Consider the following 24,967-nt stretch of genomic DNA (forward strand, 5'->3'; position numbering starts at 1 on the left):
CTAATATTACATATATATTGCTCTTAATATATAATATTGCGTGTATAATGTCTGAATTATTACAATACTTTTATTTTGAATTTTAGTCTTTTATTTATTTATTGTTGATATTTCTAATGATTTGAGACAAGACACGATACATTTACAATAAACATCGCATTAAGAACTTGTAAAATTTGTCATTTTATAAAGAACAAGACACTTGTTTATAATATTATATAGTCTGTAACAAGAAATATCTTATATGTTTGCGGGTGTGATTTTAGATTTTTTAATATATTGTCTATTTGCATTGGAGAAATATTCTTAACTTGTCTGCAGTTCTAAGAGTTATTAAAGTTTAATTTACAACTAAAGTTTCTTTTAATATTTGGGTATTTTAGTTGCACATATATTAGAACAGTACAAGATGTTTTGTTTTCATATAATAAACTCATACTTTATAAAAAAAAATCATATGAATGATACATTGAAATAATTTGATGAAAAAAGATATTATTTTGTTAAAAGCACCTGCATAAGGTATACACCTTTCCTGTTTGTTTTATTCCCTTTGAGCTTTAAAGAATTTTGCATTAATGTGTTCAAAAAGCACATCCAAAACTTTTCTTATTTTGAAAAGAAAAATTTTGGGGAACTTTACTTTCACGATACATTCTCATGAAACACGACAGAAAATTGTGCAATTGTTAAGAGCGAAAGAGTTATTCTCATAACACCAACATTAAAACATCAAACGCAATTCCCATCAGTGCCAACGGCAAAGCACCTTACTGGGCAACGAACAAAAGATAGAGTACCAGAGCGATAATAGGAAGCGGGCGTATAAATTACGGCTTATGTTTTCAAATGAAGTAAAAAAAAACCTAAGACATTTAATGGGAAGACTAAACGAAATTATTTAATCAAGTAAAAGGTAAAAAAAGTGGTAAAGTTCAGGGCAAAAAGGGTTAGGGCCAATGCAAAAGGGGTGAACACTATGAAGGGAAGGAAACGCTAAGTGTTGAAGAAAAACTATAAGCAGGGAAGAGAAACAACAGATGGCACAACGTGTGTGCAAAAATGAGACATACATTAAATGAATCAAAAGGGGGCACTGCATTGGAACAGAACAGAAGCAAAAGCATTATTCTGCGGTTGGGTTGAATCCGGTCTAGTTAAGTCCTTGTGAATTGTTTTCAAAGCTTACAGAAGAATGTAATAATTCATCACGCACTGTCTAACATTACTGACTTTTCGATAATGATGACATGGTTTATGATTAAAAAGGCGTTGTACAAAGCTCCGTTAAAACCTTAATTATGGTTTACATTTTTCGGATTGGCTAATTGATATACTTTCTACGTGGGTTTTAGGCTTTAATTTCTCATTTTATAGAAATTTCTTTTGATTTAAACTCGAAATCTATAATTCCTCTTCTATGAGAAAACAAAATATCATTGAAATTTAAAAACTGTGTCATCTACTGTACGTGTCAAAGTGACATTGTTTATTTCTGTCTTTTCTTTAGCTTTTGCTTCTTCCAATTGTCAGCAGTAAGCAAGAGTTCAATATAAGTATACCCAAGTCAGTCAGAATGTAGATACTTCTAAATGAAAACAAGGGTAAGAATTTGTTAACATGTTTAATCATTAAATGGTAAGATATCACAGGCAGCCTCTAACGATTAATTTTAATGAATTTCTCAATTTTGTTATTTTAAAATAAGGTTTATTTTTACACTAAGTCAAATTTGTAATTATTATACTCGCCGATCACCAGTTTGCATTTAGTCTTTGTTTCTGTTCCAATCAATGATTGCTCAGATAAAATAAAGCGCTCGACTATGTTCTAGTTTCATCTTGTTTTAATTCTTTTTCATATCCAATACAACGTTTATAAAACGAATACTTAAAATTTCTATTAACAATCTTAAATTACAAAAAGAAAGATAAGTGAATACTTCAAAATCAAAATTTGAGTTTGCTGTTAAATAACAAACATCGCTGCACAAGGTGTTAAGCAGCACCCGTTTTAATAGTAACTCATGTAAACAAAGTGAAATGTACTGCGTGGACTCAACCTTCCAAACTAAACGCCGATTTTGGAAAACATAAAAACGTTTATTTAAAACAGATTTTTATATATATTAAGTGTTGTTTTACTAAGCATCATATGTGTATTTTGCTTGCAATATTTATGAATAAATTACGAATGACCTATAAATGTGCTTATATATATCTACACGATTACTAAACTCAGAATTTCAATTAATTTTAAAAGTAATTTTGAGCATTGGACGATATAACGATTGCATATAAGAGAGAAAACATTGCTCTCCCTCTCACCTAAATGTGATGACTATACTATACAATAATTGCGTGTTTGGGTCATTGGAGTTTCAAAGTTGTTATACTAATGACGCTTTAATGAGCTGTTTACGGAAAGATTTAATGGCTTTGAAGTTTATGTCTCGATGTTACAGAGACAAAACATTGAGGATAAAACTTCAAATCATGATAAATTAGGTTCGCTGTTACTCATGTAACATCTAATGAAAATCTAAAAAACATTTTCTGCGTACAAAAAAAAAGATTTTAATATGTTAAACCAAGGAAATTATAAAACAAAATGCACCGTATTGGACATTGTAAACGGTGCCATTATTTTGTTATGGAACTTATACATTTAAGTTTGTTTTCCAGTTGAAAGGCAATTTCATTTAATATTAAATGATATTTATCATTAACAATAATTTTCATTAAAAGTAAAACTTGTTTAAATAAGCACTGTAAGAACACCAGGATGTGGAAAATCAAGATATAAAATTTGTATGTCTTTATGATTTTTAATTTGTTTTGAAAAAATGATTATTTCCTAAGTTTAACATGTTTTTCTAGAGTATAAACAAAATGTGAGTGAGTCATTACTAAAATATATTACATTATTCAAAAAGATCTAAAATGTTTGCATGTAGTCTATCACTGCCTTTAACAATGAATTACTCCAAATAACAGTGTCTTTTTTTTATAACCGCCTCCGTGGTCGAGGGGTTGGAGTCGATGACTTCTAATCCAGTTACCTCTCTGGCGTGGGTTCGATCCCCGGAAGATGCTTTGGTAGTTTAGCGCGGAGGAAGTCATGTACTGGTGTAACTCTCCAGGAACGATGGTTAGGAAACTACTCGCCTATGTGACTGAAATACTGTTGGGAAAAGGCGTAAAATGAAACAAACAAACAAACAGTCTTTTTTTAATTTGTGATATTAAATTAAACTTTATGTAGAATATAAATTATTGTTGCAAAGATTCAATTTATCTGCAGAATAAATGTCTCTTACTCAATTTGTTTTGATTCGAGACAATGACAGATTACTATCACACAACAATTAGCACAATTGTATTTAAGATATCAGAACCTACATAATTTTAAACCTCGATTGTGTTAGAAAAATTGTAAGAATGCCGTGTAAAAGAGTGTACTTCACGGAACAAATTTGTTAATAAATTTAGTAAATAATTGAAAACAAACATAAAATATTATTTTGAATCTACGCCCGTCCGATAAAACAAAAGCATTGGAATAAATTGAAAGATAATTTAATAGTTTTCAAGGAATTTACTCAAGAACTTAGAAAATGTTGTGAAAACCTGCACTGCGAAAAAGACATGGATATACGGAAGTGTACGGAATTCCGTATATCATTAATATACGTGTAAGAATACGGGAAACTTGAAATACGGAGATGTACGAGACCGTATATTATATCAGTCCGTATATGACTAGTATACGAACTCCGTACACTCGTAATATACGGGAATTTTGATATACGAAGTCCGTATTTTACTAATATACGGAGTTTTTATAACAAGTCCGTATATTACTAAAATACGAAATTCCGTATTCGTGCAAATACGGATTCTGTATATAGAAATAGCGAATGATACCGTCAGTGCTCAGAACGTGTAAGACATCCACCTGTAGCATGCAGACGCGGTATTCTAGCTCAATACCGCTGTGTAATAGCGAATACTTTACAATTGCGATTGACGATTAGATAGTACGTTTTTGTATTTTGCATCTATGGTGAATCATGTTATTTGTAATTTCTTTTTCATTATCATTATATTTTATAATGATGAGCCAAACAAATGAAAATGATAAATTTGAGATTGTGATTTTCAAAACATGAATTAATTATATTAAAATCGTGAATCTGTGAAGTTGAAATCGTGAAAGTTAAAATAATTGTGAAATCACGAAGATAAATTCGGGATTTTCCACACAGCATTTAAATTTTACATTAATATATCTCCTACAAAAAATAGGCTATACATAATATAAAACATGTACTTGCATATGTAAATAAAAATCAACAATTATATCTCATTCATTCATTCATTCATTCATTCATATTCATTCATCCATCCATCCATCATTCATTCATTCACTGAATCAATCAACCAATCATTCATTTATTTATTTAATTATTTATTTATTTATTCATTCATTAATTCATTCATCATTCATTCATCCATTCATCATTCATTCATCCATTCATCATTCATTCATTCATCCATCATTCATTCATTCACTGAATCAATCAACCAATCATTTATTCATTTATTCATACATTCATTCATCACTCATTTATTCTTATATTTATTTATTTATTTATTTAATAAAATAGGCTATACATAATATAATACTTGTACTTGCATATGTAAATAAAAATCAACAATGATATCTCATTCATTCATTCATTCATCATTCATTCATAATTCATTCATCATTCATATTCATTCATTCATCATTCATTCATTCATCCATCCATCCATCCATCCATCCATCCATCCATCCATCCATCATTCATTCATTCACTGAATCAATCAACCAATCATTAATTAATTAATTCATTCATTCATTCATTCATCCTCCATCCATCCATCCATCCATCCATCCATCCATCCATCATTCATTCATTCATTCATTCATTCACTGAATCAATCAACCAATCATTTATTCATTTATTCATACATTCATTCATCACTCATATATTCTTATATTTATTTATTTATTAATTTATTTAATTATTTATTTATTTATTTAATCTTTTATTTCAGGAAACATAAAGATTTGCGTTTTTGTTCCGAATTCCCAATTTTGATTCTTTTCGCGCGGTCTCATTTATGACATAATATTGTGTAATAGCCACGTGCTGTATTGCGATAATCGAAGCCAATACTGATTAAGCAGGATATTGATCCGGATATTGATCATAAACGCAGCAGGGTATAACGAGTGTCGGTTTTCTCTGATTATGTAAGTTAGCGCAATTGGTGTTGAATGTCTTAACGGGAATTTTTACTGTTTATTTTTACTGTTTATTTCTAATATAATTCATGTACGAAATAAAGTAATTAAATTGTGATCTCATAATCGAGTCTCTATGTGATTTTGTTGATCCAGATATTATAAAGACTCGAACCTGACATGTTAAAATGAAACAGACATAGCTGCTGTATTTCGTCATTTATACAAGACACAATTAAGATTTATCTTAAAATAAATTTTGAAGTACCCTGCTGCCAGGTCCAATTATATTTAAGTTAAACAAGCTAGAATCAGATGGATGTCACTGGGGTGTATGTACAAGAATTGTTGATAGATGATGTCAAATTATTCGAAATAGCATTTCTTGAAAAACATCATCATCATCATCTCCCGTAAGTGATCTCATAAGTGATTATATGAGCCGTGTCATGACAAAACCAACATAATGGGTTTGCGACTAGCATGGATCCTGATCAGACTGCGCGGAGGCCAGACCAGCCTTCGCCAATGCGCAGTCTGATCAGGATCCATGCTGTTCGCTGTCAGTTTCTCTACTTGTAATAGGGTTGGTAAGCGAACAGCATGGATCCTGATCAGACTGCGCGGATGGATGCGCAGGCTGGTCTGGACCCATGCTGGTCGCAAAGGTGTACGGACATAATCCCCTCCGGACAAAATCCCCTTCATGTATTTTTGTATATCCGGACATAATCCCCTTCATGGGTGGACGTAATCCCCTTCATGTGTGAAATTTTGAAGTGGACAAAATCCCCTTCATAAAATTGCTACCTAGGACAAAATCCCCCTCGGAGGAATTTTCGGTTTATAAAATGGGTATGAGAGTGACATACTGCATTGCATTGTAGTAAATATCTTAATGTATAAATAAGTGGAAAATATTTCAGCAGAAAAGCACATTCAATTAGCAACATTAAAATCACATAAAAATTGCTTTGTTAAAGCATTCATAACAATCAATCAAGTAGTGCAGTGATCTTGATTTGATTAAATTATCATTCTTTCATCAATAGAAATTGTAACAATGGATAGAATATATCAATTAGAATTATCAACTTATACAATCAATGAAACAATTATTGGCTAATAAAAATGTTTTTCATACTAATCAATTTAAAACAATTAAAGAAATTGCCTAATCAAATATGTGTTATGCATAATTTACCATAATTTTAATGAAAACTTCTAAACTAAATAAAGGTTAACTATTGATACATAATTATAAATAAAATATTCATCAATTTTTAGGGAGTATAATAATACATTATTCATCAATTTTTATCGAGTATAATAATACATTAGAAACCTATGAAACAAGGGGATTTTGTCCGGGTAGTGAAGGGGATTTTGTCCAGCCTTGCAAAAAAATGAAGGGGATTATGTCCACCCATGAAGGGGATTTTGTCCGGGTAGGTGAAGGGGATATTGTCCGAAGGGGATTATGTCTGACATTCGGTCGCAAACCCATTATGTTGGTTTTTGTCATGACGCGGCTCATTATAAACAAACTCATTTGTAAAAATCGTAGATATAACGTAATAGAAGTATTGTATATAATCATCGTGTAATAAATAGTTCATAAGATATGTGATTTATTCTATAACTGTATCTATAAATGCTTTGTCGTATTTCATAGAGTGAGAGAAATGTGCAGTCTGACCGAAACTTGAACCGGGGACTCCGATTGAGCTATTCGGCCGCTTACAAATCTTTTCCTGAACAGTGGCATAATCCCCTGCTTTATTAAAATTCACAGATTTACAAGCAATATGCGATCTAAAACTCTTAAGCTATATGCAGCCATTTTCTCCTCTAAATAGTGAACAGTTCTGAACCGTGACACATATGTCAATATTGTTCATGTACTAAAGTCAATAATAATTACAATTTTCAATGAGTATTACATGTAATGTATATATGTATATATCAATTATGATAACAGATGCAGAATTACATGTGAATATGTATATATTATTTTGTAAGTTTTAAGATAATAAATGATACATGTGAATATGTGAATGTTATTTTGTAAGTGTTAAGATTGTTATTACTATACGTTAACATTCTTTGACAGTGTGTAAATCATATCAGTCAAAATTGTGATACTGAAGAGATTTTTGTTTTTAAGAGAAATAACGTTGACTTTAATGTACCTGGTAAGAGACTTGTAAGTTATATATTAATTTTGATATTATATGTGTACCTACGTGAAAAATTTGGCAGGTAGTTTCTTTATCAATCAAATCGATCATCTCCAACAATTTGATGTATGTTGATATAAAGTATATATGTTGAAGTCATACACTGTTGGTTATTTTGTATGTTTTGTGTCCTCATTGGCTTTAAAGCCTATTTGAATGAAATAACGTGTCTGCTGCATAATAGAAACTGGGACATAATATGAATTAAGTCCCAAACAGAACAGTTATTCCATTAGAGCAAATAATGAATAAAAAGTTTTTTTTAATATAAGTACTGAGCTTTCAATACACATACATTTACTTAATTACAGTTGTCAAACTAAAATATATGATAATTTTTACTATTAATTATCAATCCTTTATTAAAGCAATTCAATATTTTAGAATTTTGGCAATTCAACTCAAAAAGAAAAGAAATATAAAAAACACATTCTCTTGATAAGTTATTCCTTATTATTATTAAAACACACATACATTTATTTAATTATAGTTGTCTAACTAAAATATATGATAAATTTTACTATTATTATTATTATTATTATTATTATTATTATTATTATTATTATTATTATTATTATTATTATTATTATTATTATTATTATTATTATTATTATTATTATTATTATTATTATTATTATTATAAAAATAAATAACTGATTAAGCATTAGAATTAAAGTTTTGCCTATGAAAAAGTATCAATGCTTATGTTATACATGTATGCAAAGTTATCGTTTATGGATACATGATATTTCCTATTTAATATTGCATTATTTTGACTTAGTATGCTGATTTCTTCCGCATTATCACGGACCTTAATATAAATCCGTGGCATTATTAATGCTAAATGCTTTATTGTACAAACGGTATCTAGGCATATCACGCGTTTTCAAAACAGCCAATGAGTTTAAAGCGTTGGTTTTGTATCACGTGAATCCTATCAACCAATCAGAAATAGCGCGGGCGAAACGAAAAAAGAAAAAACGCGATTGGAAATGGATGGTTAATAAAATTCAGAATATTGCAAAACAAGGTAGGTTAAAAGTTATTTTTTATCGTTGTAATATCAATATGCGATCAATAGAATAGTTGCATTTTGTGAACAACAGCTTATTTCAGGGTTAAACTGATTTGTTTTTAGAAAACTTTAACACTTTTTAATCTGTTTCGCTATTCAATATGGCCGCCGGATTAGATAATTAAAGCAGGGTTATATCCCCAAATTTAGACTCTGAGGTTACGAGTTTGATTTTGATTTCTAAACTGTATCTTGTTTAATAAATAATTTGTTTGAAAAATGCAAAAACAAAAAAAGAAAAGGTTATTTCTAAAATACGTTAATCATAACTTCCCTTTAGGGTAAAAAAGACACCACGTTAAAAATTACGACATTTAAACATCGAAGATGTCAAGGTATTACAGCCCCTGGACATGGTAGTACAAAAGGATTAATCAGTGTGTGTGACACGACCTATGTATGCTTGATTGGTCAACTGATTGGACTTTATAATAATCTTGAGCGATCTCAATTATCACTTAAAATCAGGGGTGCGAGTCAATGCGCAATCAAGCAAGCTGAAAAGACACACTCAAATTCTATTTGTTTTAATAGTGCTTTATGAAATAGATAGCCGAAAAATAGGTTATTTTTTTATCTATTCAATATAATAACAAAAATTATGAGATTTAACAGATTAACATATTTTAAAAGAAAATTGCTTAATTAGTACTTCTAAAAAATATGTTTATAAATTTTTAGATAAAATCGTCTTTCTCAGTCTTGAGAATTCAACGAGCAGAATACTTGTTTTATATTCACAGTTTTTATTTTTATACAAATCCCCATTATTTGATGCAAATATAAGTCACTTTAAAGACTCTGCTCTTTTCATTTTTATTCACTTTTTTTTAAGTTTCTGTACACATGTTTCTATATATTTCTTATTTATATTAATTATATATAAATTAATACAAATCTGAAACAAAAATAGCAAACAATTATTTCTTTTTTCATTTATATCATCATACCTTTAGATGAATAAAAAAGAAAATATTTGTCAGAATTTTTTATTTACATTAATACAAAGAATGACAGATAAATACCCTTGATGTCAAAAGATATGCTTATATTTACATTGATACGAAGCTTAGTGTCGGTGTAAGAATTTTAAAACTCGTGCATATAAAATATAGCAACGAACCAGAAGTTTTAAAACGGTTTTGTTTGTATTGTTTTAGCATAATTAGTAATTAGCAAGATCGAGTTTACTCGCAATTCAGGACAGACAACTCTTTTTTCATTCGATATTCTTGGTTATTTATCTACGCTGTTCAGAATAGCACAGATTTTAAATTGTATATACATGAACTGAGTTTTCAACATTTATATTGGATTTTTTATTGGACAAATAATTAAATTTAAATATTTTTTTCTTATTATAATTAAAACATTTTGTTTACTTTTTAAGATAAACATTACGCATAAGGTGATATCGCATGGGTCAGTCATAAACACGCGCCTGAATGAGGAAACAGTTATTTAATATTTCGTTATACATAAATTAACTGTATAGAGCCTTTGTACATAACAATTTTTTTCGACATTCCATGTTTTGACTTATATTTCACATAAAGCGATATGGTAACACACGCACACACGCACGCACGAACACACAAACATACATATCTACACATGCACATAAAAGTGAACAAGTTCCTACAGTATTAACACTTTCGCACATGTGATCACTTATGAAATATTTTCAATGTGCTCTTTATCAGTTTATGATGAAGTTATATTATGATTTTTTCAGGACAGTGTATACAGCGTGTTTAAATCTTCCAGAAATGCAGCTGTGCCCTCTTAACAGCAGTTATAGATGAAGCAAAGTATGGTAGCAAGTAATATAGATGTAAGTTCACGTATATACATTGTTGTATTTTGTGAATAAAATAAGACAATTACACGGACGTACTGTCTGTAAAGAAGAGTTACACAGACTCATATATTCCGATCCGTACTGACATCATGTGTTTTAATCTTTCTCAAGGAAAAGTCAAATTTCCTTAATTACACGCATTTATTTTGACATGAATAAATATGGTTAGTTATAAATACATTGGTTCTCTTTTATATCTTGTTGGCGGAATGATGTGATAAAATGATGTCAATTAAGGCATATAAGCATTTTGCAGCGCATTTGAAAATGCTAAAACAATCTTGCTTTTAATATGCAAAAATCAAATATATAAAATATATACAACTCCAACACACACAATTGTTTGATATAGATGCACTGTGCATGCGACTTTATTTTATTAAATTAGTTTTCTTTTCTTAAACATATTACTGTATCAAAAAAATATGTATTTCTTCACAGTTTAATCACTTTTATATATGTTAATGATAGTATTTTTTTTAGTTACTACGTGCGTAAGCGATAAGTACGCCGCTTTGATAATGTGAGAGTGACTTTACATTTTCTTTTGTACATGTACACTAAAGTTAACAACCTTTGTCTGAATAGGTAAAACAGGGTTTTCAGAAGCGAATATAATGTAAGATAAGAAACAGAATTTGAAATGTCTTGATGGCAAAGTTAGTAAAGTCATTCGAATGTCATACACATTAAATTTTATCACAAGTTCGAGCCTCACAAGTTGTCTCACTTTTTTTTGCGTTTTTCTTACCATATATTTTTTTTAAATTTTACATTAGAAAAATGAATTGGAATAGAAAGGTGGTTTTGTTATGATATTTAATAATTTAGATATACATGCACGGCTGATAGTGATTTTTATCCTGTATAGTGTGTAGTATGTAGAAGTCATAGTACTTTTGCAGTGCAGGAGTATTTCGTGCAAACTTAACTTTAGTTGTACAGTATCATGCATTCCGTATAAATTTGCACCAACTTGCTAAATAGGGCTAAATATAGCCATATTTAAAACAAAATGAGAAGTTAATAGAAAATAGCACAGCATTTATAATCTTTGCAATAAATGATACAAAACTTTTTACTTGATTGATAATTATAAAGCAATACTTTTGGGAAAAAGGTGCAATCCGAGCCTAGCTGTCTTGCATTGATATTTACCACAACCTTACCTACTGCATTACGCTGAGAGTTGGTAAATTTGTTGATAATTTAATTTATATAGCTAGCCTGTTTGAAGATAATAAACACAATATGATAGCTGTTTTACACCTGGATGGTGGACTTGACCACCTCGTCAATTAATTATTATACTAAACGCACAGTACTTGTGCGCACGTGAAACATATCATGATATGGCGTTAATACGTAAATGTTTCACGTGCGCACGTAATACTGTCGCATTCGCATGTATTAACTAAAATATTTCCTATGTTATTTTATGCAATTGTCACATATGATACGTATATTTTATTTTCTGAATTTGATTTCATACTATCAGATTAATGCTATAGGCAAGGGAGGATATTTTGATTTATAATTTTTGTGAGAATTATCACTTTATTTTTAGTGATGGCACACTGTAAGAGATTCTATTGCCAACTTACCTAGTTAAACAGTCTTAACAATAAAAACAATATTAATATACACTATTGTATATTGAAGGTATTCATTCGTTGCTGTGAAGTTATGATGAGATAGTTTTTGAAACAATTGAAACTGAAACAAACAATAATCCAAATTTGTTAAGATTTACGTTTTTATATAAATGAGAAGTATAGCTGGGTATTCCGCCTTTTACTTAACTGGATATCATTGTGTAAACACGGATCTACATCTGAGTAGCAAATATCTGTACATTTTAAACCATTTTTTTCAAACGAATTGACTCCTACTAACGATACTAATATACAACGTAAAACGATCAAAATGATTATGTCAGCACTTTTTCCCAATTTTTCCTTTTACAAGTGTGAAATAATATATTCGTAAAAGTTTCATAACAAAAACATATAACTTATCATCCGTCAAAGATTAATCATTTCATTTAAATCCCGTGTAAATGGTTGCTTATAAATGACATCTTTATCCTAATGATATAAGATAATTTTGAAATTTGCGTAAGAAAAAAAATGTATATATGTATACGCTTAAAAAAATGCTTGCGTAAAGACTTTTTGAAAGTTGTGATAACTATTTCATGACACTATTTAAACAGGATTTTAAACTATCTTTTTTCAGATACACACATGCCGAAGAAGATTGTAATATCTGGAGAAAACATTTCCTACGTCACGAAATAGACACCGTCACACTGGCCTATAGATGATTGATATATTTAAGTGCTTTTAAGAACAGTGTTTGAATGACGAATTTCTGTAAATACGGATTTTTTATTTTAATGCTTATTATTAAAACTTTCTGTTATTATCAATTTGTGCCATGGACTCATTTTCCTAAAATAACATGTGAATGTTAACACGAGCAAATGATATGAATATCTTTAAAATGTTTTATGGGTGTAATATAAGTGACTCATATGAATCATTGTTAAGATAAATCGAAAAGAACTTCAAGTTAGCATAGATTGTTCTAGATTTAAACAACATGCAATTCATAAAGGTTACGGCTTGAAAATATCGAAAAATGTACATGTATAATTCGATCTCTGAAGAAAATATCGCGGTGCGGATGTTCTGCACCGTGATACGTATTTCATGACTCTGTATTGCAACATACCGGTATATCGCCGTTCCGTTGCAACGCTACATTAATGTGTCCCTCTGGAATAAGGCTTACAACAATATATGACTGTTGTAGCGAAGACATGTTTATTTTGTTATATATATATGTATACATATTGAATATATGTTTATGAAATAATAAATATTTAAGAGTGGCTCGATTTGGTTTTTACTTTATTATTTGAAATACTCCAATTGTGAAGATAAAGTTCTTAAGCATATGACTTTACAGTTCCAATTCACAATGTGTAATCAAACATGTTCTGTTGTACAAGCCTGCATTTCGGTCATGTATACGTGTTACTTATATGTAAATGCATGCTTTTGATAGTATCTGTATCTTCTTTTATGACCGCCTCCGTGGTCGAGGGGTTAGAGTCGATGACTTCTAATCCAGTTACCTCTCTGGCGTGGGTTCGATCCCCGGGAGATGCTTTGGTAGTTTAGCGCGGAGGAAGGTAGTCTAGTACTGGTGTAACTCTCCAGGAACGATGGTTAGGAAACTACCCGCCTATATGACTGAAATACTGTTGGAAAAAGGCGTAAAATGAAACAAACAAACAAACAAACAAAACCTTCTTTTATCTCGATAATACAGTTCTGTATACCCTGTGTACAACTAAAAAATGCAATTCCGTATATCCCCTGTATATATTGAAAATACGATTCCGTATATCCCCTGTATATGTAGAAAATACGATTCGTATATCTTCTGTATATGTAGAAAATACGATTCCGTATATCATCTGTATATGTGGAAAATACGATTCCGTATATCATCTGTATATGTGGAAAATACGAGTCCGTATATCATCTGTATATGTAGAATATACGGTTCCGTATATCCTCTGTATACGTAGAAAATACGAGTCCGTATATCCTCTGTATATGTAGAATATACGGTCTCGTATATCCTTGGTATATTTATAGTATACTAGGGAGAACAACCTTGATAAAGTCCGTATACGGAATTTTATTCTCCGTATACTTCAAACATACGATAAAATATACGTACATGTATATGGTGCAAATACGGAATTCCGTATATGCCTGATGCATATACGGACTTCCCGTATACCCGGTGTTCCCTATACGGACTCGTATACTTGGTCCGTATATTCGACAAATACATCCCGTACACGCCCGTATATGTCAAAAATACGGGACCGTATATTCTCGTATATCAGTATATTTTTCGCAGTGCTGAAAGACTTGATGAAAGAAGGGAAGCTAAAGAAACGTTCCATTTCAATAACGTGAACTTTATTTTGAAAACAGCATCAATCTTTTTTGTTTCTAAAAATTATTTCAATACACAATTATATTATTCGTAATCATCTCATAATATATCTTTTTAATAAGACTGTTATTTGAATCTTTGTATTTGCAAACATCACTTCTTAAGATCCTGAAACACATTTTGTTATGGTTTTATTTCATAAATATGATGCTCAAATTAAGATTTGTCAATATTGTAAGTTCCAATAAGCATTATTTATAAAGATATTACCGAATTTAACATTTCATGTAAATAAAGGGAGGTAATTAGAAATTTATTTTCTATAAATTCTAAGTCAAATTTTCAAACAAAAAATGAATGCATATACTTTATTGATTAAATGTAATGTGCACAAATATTTGCAGTACACATTTTCCATATCATTCGATGTTTGAAAATTGTTTTATTTGCATAATAATATACACACAATAACAATATCAATAACAAAACATACAGGATCTTTAACTATTTTAAATGTTTAATACAAAGTTCAAAGAGTGTGTACATTAAACACATTTATCTATGGTTAATATATCAGCCCATACATAAATTGTCCACACTCCTTTGTTAATCGGACTTTCTGAGAAAAAAATCAACTTGTGACATAAATTCTAATGTATTATCCCTATTTCTATGTATCTGTCATTCAACGTGTATTTTCGCAAAACCTATAAGTTCCCATGTAAGAATTATTTTAGTGAATATGTGGCCATAAGGATTCAAAATAAAAACTACTCAAATTTAAGTAGTACAGCTCGAATTCGCTATTCCTTTCATTATCTCTTTAAATCAATATTGACAAAAGGAGTGCTGATAAAAGCATACTATTTATCTTAACTACCTAAACAATTTCTCATTCCTTTTAACCGTTCAGCGTAATAGCGTAGTTGTGTAGTGTTGGCTTCGTCAGTGTAGAGACCGTGGTTCGATTCATTTTTCTTTTCTTTTATTTTTTGTTTTTAGATATTTTTCAAAGAACTAGATTTTAGTTCCTCGTGAATTTATTTCACACACTTCTATTTGAGAACATTTAGTTTAACATACAATCGCTTTAACAAGTAAAGTTATAGGCAACACAGTCGTAATTATAGTGATAAATGTGGAATGGAAGAAATTTAAATAAATCAATGTACAAATGAGCCGAAATTGTTAAAAATGTAGCAAACTGAATTTAGAATTCTAAACAATACTTTTCAATCTGTTTGATGACTTTTAAAATCAAATACATTCAATTTTGCTTAATCGTTTTAACTTTAACTTTAAATTGTACAGAATATTAAATTAATCACATGTTTATAAAAGAGAATATGAAAATGTTTTCTGAAAGTAAAAACCATACAGACATAAAAATATTGTACAATTCCAGATTTGAACTCGAAAAAAAAAGCATTTTCTTAACATGAACTCTTCATAGATGTCATAATCTGAACTCTTTAACCACTACGCTACTCCGATTTACGTATCCTATATCCAATTAAATTCTTCTTTTTTGCAGTAAAAATGCAAAAGGTAATAACTTAATAACTTGCACAACTCATTATATCATGGTTTGACCGGTTAATGTAAACGCTATCGAGTTCGACTTATATGCAGTATGGTTTTATAAAGAACATTTCAAGGTAAACCCCTCCTAATCTCACAAATTCTCAATTTAACTTAGTTTATTCAAAACTTGACTTTGTAATGTGAATACCACTTTACTGAAAAAGTTGTGGACTGTCTTGACCATTAGGCACTTATATGTGATTTTCTCTATGAGGGTAAGTGAAAATATCAATTCTGATCACATGCCTTAATCTATCTGAACCATGTTGACTCTGCTTCCTATAGCTAGAACTAACATGTTTTGTTAAATCATGATTCTAACCCAAGTAGAGCCCGAATCAAAAACAACTGGGTTAATATGCATAGACAAAATCACAAAATATCTGCACTTTCTTATCTGTACAAGACTAATTCTAAGAAATAAATGTATATTTGATATAGAATACTTGTATCTTGCCTTTTATTTCAAGTCGCTGAGAAAGATGTATTTGCAGAATGTACAATCGATATTAGAAATATTTCAGATCTTGCCTGAATCTTTATTCAAACCAAAACATTTTTCCTTAGGAATACATGTACTTGCAAAGTTGCATATCATCTGATCAATAATATTGTAAATAGTAGGCTGTAACTATCTGTACAACATATTGTCTATTATAATATTTCTGGAACATGATACATAATAATACAAAATTGATATTTGCAACAACCAGTTAGCAAAATACAAAAAATTAGAAGATAACACCATATAGCCTGTAGAGACTTCAAAAAGGTTCCAGCAAGGTTGTCTCTCATGAGAAAAGCTTATCTTTTAAATTCTTGTAGGTTAAGTGTAAAGGTATGTTAGAAAACAATAACATCTCTATGTTCCAGATTTTATACTGCAAAGTAGGTTGTCGGCAAGATGAAATATCATATTATTAATATATGATTTATCTAAATTAAATAACATTATTTATGGAATAAAAATTACGTGAAATATTTAGACTTTTATTTGATTCAATGGACAGTTGATATATTATTTTTGTCGTAAGTTTTTTGAGACCTTAAGCGTCTTATGTTTTACATGTTGACATTGCAGTGTTGAAGATAGGTGATTTTTTTCATATTTCTTCTCGATAATTGGAATATGAAATAGACAAATAAAAACGCCGCAATGCTTCATAAATAACAATCTTAAACAAAATCATTGTCAATTCTGTCAATGATGCGCACTTTAAAGAACATGCGAGACAAAAATTCAAATATCCTCTCAGCCAATTTTAGCCAAAGTAGGAGTTTATTTATTGACTGATTGTAAGACAATAAATCCAAAATAAATTGTTCTGTTTATCCTAGATCTCGCACAATTGATTGCCATCAATACCTGCGTCTGACTGAATGGACACGCAGCTTATAATTATTGATTGATAAATATTCCATCTTATAGAATTCTCTCATTACGTACACTTCTATTTCACGCCATTCCCTCTCTTTTAGGAAGCTATCAGACCTAGACGTTGTACATTTTTTGCGTAGGTAAAATATTCCCTGTTAAATTCCTATTATCTACAAAAATGATGTTAAATTGAAAATCCAATAAAAAAGGTAGATTTTAATGGCAATAAAAAACTGTGATAGCCTTGACTGTTCTTTTGGTACAATTAAGTAAAATGCCAATGATGCCCATTATTCACATGATGCCTCAAACTGTTCATTACTAAACCGGTTAAAATGTGTTACAGCGTCCGGACACTAAACTTTTAAATATAAATATGTTCTATGTACGTTTTCATAGAACCACGAGTAACTATAATTCCTAAGTCCGAACGCGTCTGTTAAACATTTATTAAATTTTGTTCACAATTCGACCGAAAGGTTGAATTGATATGCAATGTGTAAAGGTCGGATACGCATAAAATGCTTAAACAGTTAGACACCTTTCCTTAAAAAAAGGGAGTCGTAAAAATTTTACAAATATATTTTCAACAAACTGGATACTCTGTTATCATTAAAGAGAATGATACCAAGATACGCAATAATAGTGATTTTGTCAATGTTATATTGATACATTCAGCATTTTTCGGACATTCGTCATTTTCTGTTTTGTTAATATTTAAAGCTGTCTTGTTTTTTTTAGGTCTTTTGAACTCATTGATTTTAATAATTTTTTTGTGTTGTGGATTGCATAAAGAAGACGCCAATGTTAGGGAGAGTGAACAATGTTTCACATTTCGTTACCTCTTAAAACAATATTCAAGTATTCATGTCCAAAATAAGATAGACAAGATCAACAAGTAAAGGCGGCGTTCAATGAACGCAACGCCCACACTACCCAGCAATAAGAACCAGTGGCAAGGAGCCCAGGAGGACCCTTGATAAAAACAGGCTCATCACTAAAATGATACATTTGAAGAAATAATTATTAACCGACAAGAAAATTAGAAATTAAAGAAAACAAATCTGCAATCTTCAACATATTTCATGTCTTGTTGTCATTGCTCTCAAGGGGTATTTATTTTCCGACATTTTGATAATGTTTACAACTTTATCATATTCTTTTATGATGTTGTCGATGTTCACAGCAAACTTTCATAAATTAACTCTCGTACGCCTATTTACTAATATAAGTGTAACTTTTGTCTTCGTTTGATTACAAAATCAAGATAATATTTTGGATTTAAACAACATATAGTTTGAATATCATTCTTGAATGTAGAAAAGATATTTATCTGATGCTAATAATTGATTGTCCTTGCGAAGGAGATAACAAAGTTGAAACTGATTACAGAAAAAAATTGTCATTTTGACACCATCTGCTCTTGGATGGGCATCATGCCACTTAAAGCATTTTCTCTATATTTCATTTCAAGTATAAGAGTTATCGACACCGGCGCATAATGTTTTAAAATGTCCCATGTTTATGTATGTCCAAGAAGTGGATCTGGAATATGTGGCTGCGAAAAAATGACAGTCCACTTTTGTGATACACGGTCCCCATTTCAAATATATAAAATCAAAGTAAGAAAAGTAATGTACCGCAAGGAAAATTATTTTGTACAAAGAGGATACCCTGCCGCCAGTGGTGAAGACAAACGTATCGTTCTATGATTAATCCCCACGACTCACACGGGGCCATAAATGTGTAGAAATGTCAAAAAAAAGAAATAAAAAAAAATAAAAAAAGATAAAAAAAAAAAAAAAAGAAGAATAAGATAAAATTCAAATTACAAAAAAAAATAAAATAAAAAAAAAAAAGAAAAAAGAAAAGAAAAAAAAATGAAAATAAACAGAAAAAATAAAAAAAAAAAAAGAAAAAAATAAATAAAAAAATACAAAAAAATAAAATTAAAAAATAAAATAAAAAAAAAATAAAAACTAAAAAAAAAAAAAAAACAAAAAAAAAATAAAAAAGAGAAAAAAAAAAAAAAAAAAAAAAAAAAAAAAAAAAAAAAAAAACAAAAAAAAGAAAATAAAAAGAAACAACAAAAAGAAAGAAAAAAGGCGCGTGGCTGTCTTTTTGTGATGTTGCTGAAGTTTGTTGTACATCAAACTATATTATTTGAATTAACATGAATCAGTTGCACATGTGCTCTGTTAAACAACTTCAAGTTTTTATATTGTGATATTTTAACTTTTTCCCAAGAAGATCTCATTATTTTAAAATGAAAAGATGCACACCTTCCTTTATTTTGTTATTCTTGATTTCTTGGTGATTTATAAAAATATATTTTTTTTTTATTTTTAAGTGGTTATTTATCCTATCAGTAAGACCGTTCACTTGAGCATGTTTTGAACTCAACATATAGCTCAACATAACATTTAGTTTAATGTTATCACAAAAGTTTTATTTCTTTATTTGGAATTTAAACTTGTAATCAAAAATGTTTAAATCAACCACAGAATATCTTAACTTTATTCAATAAAGATTTAAATAATGTAATATATTACTACACACAATAACGTTAAAGTTTAATATTTACAAGTATTGATTATCGGCATACACAACATTGACGTGTCATAAAACAGGAACAAATTGCCATCAGACTTTTACTCATAGCCACATATCAGTTTTTCCCGTTCCTTCTTTAACGATCATCGATCTTCAGAATAAACATGTTATTGATACTAAATATTCACTATAGTGCAGTATCGGGCTAACTCCTATTGAACTCAATGAGTTAACCTGTTTCTGCACTAAGGTGACGATATACTGGTAACATCACATAACTTCATTAAAAAGTAATTAATATATCTTGAAAATTTGAAACCTAATAATTAGAGACATATTTAATTGCTTGAATATAAAAAAGACACGTTGGTACATTTTGATAAACATCGAAAGTGACACAATCGAGAAAAACAGAATCCCTAAGGAAAGCCCAACACGGCAAAATTTAACAGGCTCGGTTTGATAGAGCTGTTTCTTTACAAATGCCATACATGTAGAACATAATTATTATAATATTTACAATGTTTTAATTTAGTATCTTTTTTATTTTTACTTATAACATGTTTAGGATGTCTAAGACAAAATTCTCTTTGTGTTTTCATGGAATACACTTAGCTTGGAAAAGGGAAGATACCTTTAATACAAGTGTAGTTATGCTTTCTTATGGTTGTAAGGAGCGAACACTTGAAAATCGTCGAACAATTGGGAAGTAAGCCAGGAATTCTTTGATTCTGTTATGAATTTAAGTGGTAAACTAATTAATGCATACAATCGTTGATGCCCCCTTCCCATCATTATAAGTTTAAGCAGATACCAAAACAACTTTTCAATATGATAATTATATAATTTAGAGAAAAAAACAATATTTGCCTTCATTTTAATCATAATTTGGATACAAAAAATGTCAAGCTTATACAATAGATCAATAAATATTCTCAGAAATTATTTTACCTTTTATATGATCAATAGAGCTGAAATATTGCAATATATATTAAAGGATATGAGATTTTATTAATTTTGTTTAGTTTGGGATTTTTAACTTTTCTGTAAAAAAGGGAGAGTGAACTTACTGTTGCTTCAAACATTTATAAAATATGATGATAGTATCAAACTTTTTTATAAGGCATTACTTATTATTTCTAATTAACTCATCTGCCATTACTAACCTACATTCAAAATAACAAGAAGCCTTGATTTATATCAATCTGTAGAATGTTCTGGTGAACCAATCAGAGAGTAAATTACAAAACGTATTAAACAAGCAATATAATCCGTAGCGGAATTGCATCTCCTGTTGTATAACAGTTTTATTGTCAACACTGGCAAATGGACAAAACACGATGATTTCTTGTATGACACACTCTGAGAAAAAATACATTGCACAAGCAACGTGTAATATCTATCAAGATGCTATAACGTTGATAAATGGTTTTACTAAGTGATGACTTTTCCGTGACCAAAATAAAAAAAAATCTAAAAAAAAAACGAATGTGTTTTAACAATTTTAGGAAATTTTGAAAGAATGAAAATATGAATCATTTTTCTTTTAAAATTATCTTTTGAGGCTTATGTTTGAGTCATTGTATTACTGATTGATAAAAGATTGATGTTAGCGCAAAATATTTTGTTTAGACACCTGTGTATATGTGACTAAAATGTAGAAAATCTGAAATGTAAACAAGTCATCTTTATCATATGACGTCTTGTGTTTTTCATTTTTTCAGAATGATTTATTTCAAAATGAACCAAACAGAAGTAATTTATACGACATAGTTTCGGGGGTTCTACGGTAAGAAAAACACCATTGTTTTCTACAGTCATTTGAAGGGTACTAGTCGACAGAATGATAAAAAAACTTGGCAAATTGTCACTAAAATCATTTTATAAACCAACATAATACTGATAAATACTGGTTGCTGTAAATAAATGAGGACGTATGTAAATGATATGACTTCAATATCTGACAAACAAATTTACTTAATGTCATAGTTTTAGGATGTGAAATATACGATAAATCTACCGATGTTGACATAAAACGGTTTAGTAGAGAAAGCAAACTTGATAGTATTACTGTATTCCTAGAAAAGATTTCGAGCATTTTAAGTTAGCGGTTTTCGCGGTAGGCATGATTCCGCGAATCTTTATAGCCGCGAATATGTCACTTATAACAAATCCGCGAACATTTCTAGCTTCAGCCAAATATAACATAAAAAGTGCAGAATATTTACTATAATCTACTTACACAAAAAACAACATATAAACACAGAAGCTATAGAAATGTGTAAAGAATAATTTATGTATGTTATTGATACTAGTTTGCACGCTGAAAAACAAAATATCAATTATTAGTAATTATCATGCTTATTAACGTTATTTGCTAGTCACAGCGTTGACAAACGCATTTACAGTTTGCGAACATTGAATGACTTGGATTTTATTTGCTTGGAGTAGGTGTAATCCTTTGTTAAAAGTACAAAAGCGATAAAGTGCTACATTGATAAACAGCTGTTATGTTGTTATAATGAAAGCGATGTACAGTCCGATAATGTGTAAAAAAAAGTATCGACATTTTGAAGATAAAGTCAGTTAGGATTCAAATGAGAATAAAAGCTAACGGGTCTGACTAAATCTTACTTAATAACATAATGAAAAAAGGTAAGGAAACATGAAAGTGTTCACGGAACAACCGTCCTTGTTCAACTAGTCAATAGATGAAAATGAATCGAGTAACGTTGCGCTTTAGGCGCGACTTGTCAACAAAATAAAATAATTAAAAGCACCCAACAGGCAAGGTTATGCATCAAAAACGTAGCCTCTAAAAGCTGTAATTAAGACCGTAGCGACTTAACATTCGCGGAATTCGCGGTTACTACATATCCGCGAAAGTTTGTCTCCGCGAAAATGCCGACGTTGTGAAAAACGCGAAATATTGTATCCGCGAACATTTCTAGGAATACAGTAATAAAGTCACGCAACAATAAGGAAAGGAACCCATATCTTATTTCGCTAAATCATTTATAAAGGGAAATACATTCTAATTATCAGCTTAACTTTTTCGGGCATATGATATTCACTTAAAACTTTGCACTCGGAAATGATATATATACAAATGTGCATATACAACAGGATTTAAAAACGTTTTTGAACCATACGGTTCCAAATTTGTTAAGGTCTAGATTCCTCTGTGAATTTTGAGCAACGTGTTTCTCTATAAAAATAAAAAAGCAACAAAATCTTGTAACAATCATCACGACTCCCCTTTGGAAAACAAGTAAAATGTAAATCCCCTTGGAATATGCATTTTATCCCTTGTAGAAATTTATGAACCCCGTTTCCTCTGTACTCAATAGCAAACTTGCATAAGTATATTTTCCTTTTTGGTAAAATGGTCAACCTACTAGATTCACTATCTTCTCCGGTTTAATATCAATTACGATTTTCAAATTGAAAACTCTCCTTATAATTTATTAAACCTCCTGCTGATCATAGGCTTGTTTTTACTGAAAAGTCATTGCTTTAAAAACACCAATATTGTTGATGTTTTGTGGTTGTGTGTGTGTGTGTGTGTGTGCGTGTGTGTGTGTGTGTGTGTGTGTGTGTGTGTGTGTGTGTGTGTGTGTGTGTGTGTTTTATGCCTATTGTAAGACATTTGTTGTTGTTGTTGTTTTTGCTTGGATCTCGTTTCCAGTTATTATTATTATTTATATTAATAATAATAATAAAAATTATAAATATTATTATTATTTTTATTATTGTTATTAAATATGAGTCATGATTTATTTACTTGTTATGTGTATTGCAACGAAATGCGCTAAATGGAATTCCGTTCCGATTTAATTCTTTTTATTTTCATATATTTCAGAATTCACATACATAGCTTAGGGCACAATGATAACTTGTTTTAATTATGCCGGACATTAGAAATAACATGTGTATATAATTTATTTTACACATAAAAATTGAGCAATACATTCTTAATTGTCGTGTTCATTTAGAAATATTTAAACTACCACACCGGTTTAATCAACACAGACGCAGCAGAACTATTGGCGGCGATTTCCAGTGTTTGTAGGCATCTCGCAAATCAGCAACATCCATCATATTTATTTTACGACACAACATTAGGTTTGAACAAAATATATACACAATTGTAGTTTTGAATTATGTTTACTAGACAATTTGAGATATATTAATTAGGTTACAATTATAGCTAATAATTTAAATTTAATAACGAAAGTATTTTCAAATTTTGCGAATTAAAGTTTCTAAAATTATTATCGTATTTATCAATGTGTGATTGCATCAATGTTAAGTTAATTAATGTTAATGATCACTGGACAAACCACATTGATTTCACAATATACCTAGAAACATATTCACTGCGATATCTTCTTAGAAAAGAATGTTCTTTCTCTCGGTAGGTTTTAATTGCAAAGTTCACATTTTTTGATTAATTAAAATAAAATAGTTTTCATTTTTTTGAAGAGTTACGCAAACTTTACAATTGAATGCCATCATTTTTAATTTAGAATAGAAAAATCAGATTCTCACATACAGTTCATAAAATGTTCTTTTGAATTAAGATATTCATAGTGCATTTTTCAATGTTTTAAATGTTTCTTCATGTTTTACAAATGTGATACTAAAAATATTTACTTATATCTATCTATTAATTGAATGCATTAAAAATCATTGAGACGGAATGTCCATGCTGTTTTCACGAAATTTATTAAAAACTACATATATAATCTCAGTCAGTTAAAAAAAATTAATGTACAATTATGTCGTTTTTGAAATAACAAAATGTCTCGATTATTCTTACACACAAGAATAATTTTTTCATGTTGTAAAAAAAACGGAAGCAAAATTATATGTTTACATTGAATTAGGGTTTCGGTCGTTTAGAAATAATCTCGTTCATGCGCCATTCGCTTTTATGGAAATATACATGCATATATATTTTTGACTACCTACACGGATTGAACTTGAGATCAACATGTAAC

The 24,967-nt window shown here is 29.7% G+C and overlaps 1 long non-coding RNA gene across 1 annotated transcript; it reads left to right on the plus strand.

Annotated features, from left to right (window-relative positions):
• The first annotated feature begins 8,134 nt into the window (after window positions 1–8,134).
• Window positions 8,135–13,364, plus strand: LOC132731140 (uncharacterized). Its single transcript, XR_009625839.1, has 3 exons — window positions 8,135–8,562; window positions 10,343–10,441; window positions 12,707–13,364. It is a non-coding gene; the product is annotated as an uncharacterized LOC132731140 (long non-coding RNA).
• The last annotated feature ends 11,603 nt before the right edge of the window (window positions 13,365–24,967 follow it).

The sequence above is a fragment of the Ruditapes philippinarum genome, unplaced genomic scaffold (genome assembly GCF_026571515.1).
Source record: "Ruditapes philippinarum isolate M1 unplaced genomic scaffold, ASM2657151v2 ctg984_1_1_1_1, whole genome shotgun sequence".
NCBI classification, from domain to species: Eukaryota; Metazoa; Mollusca; class Bivalvia; order Venerida; family Veneridae; genus Ruditapes; species Ruditapes philippinarum.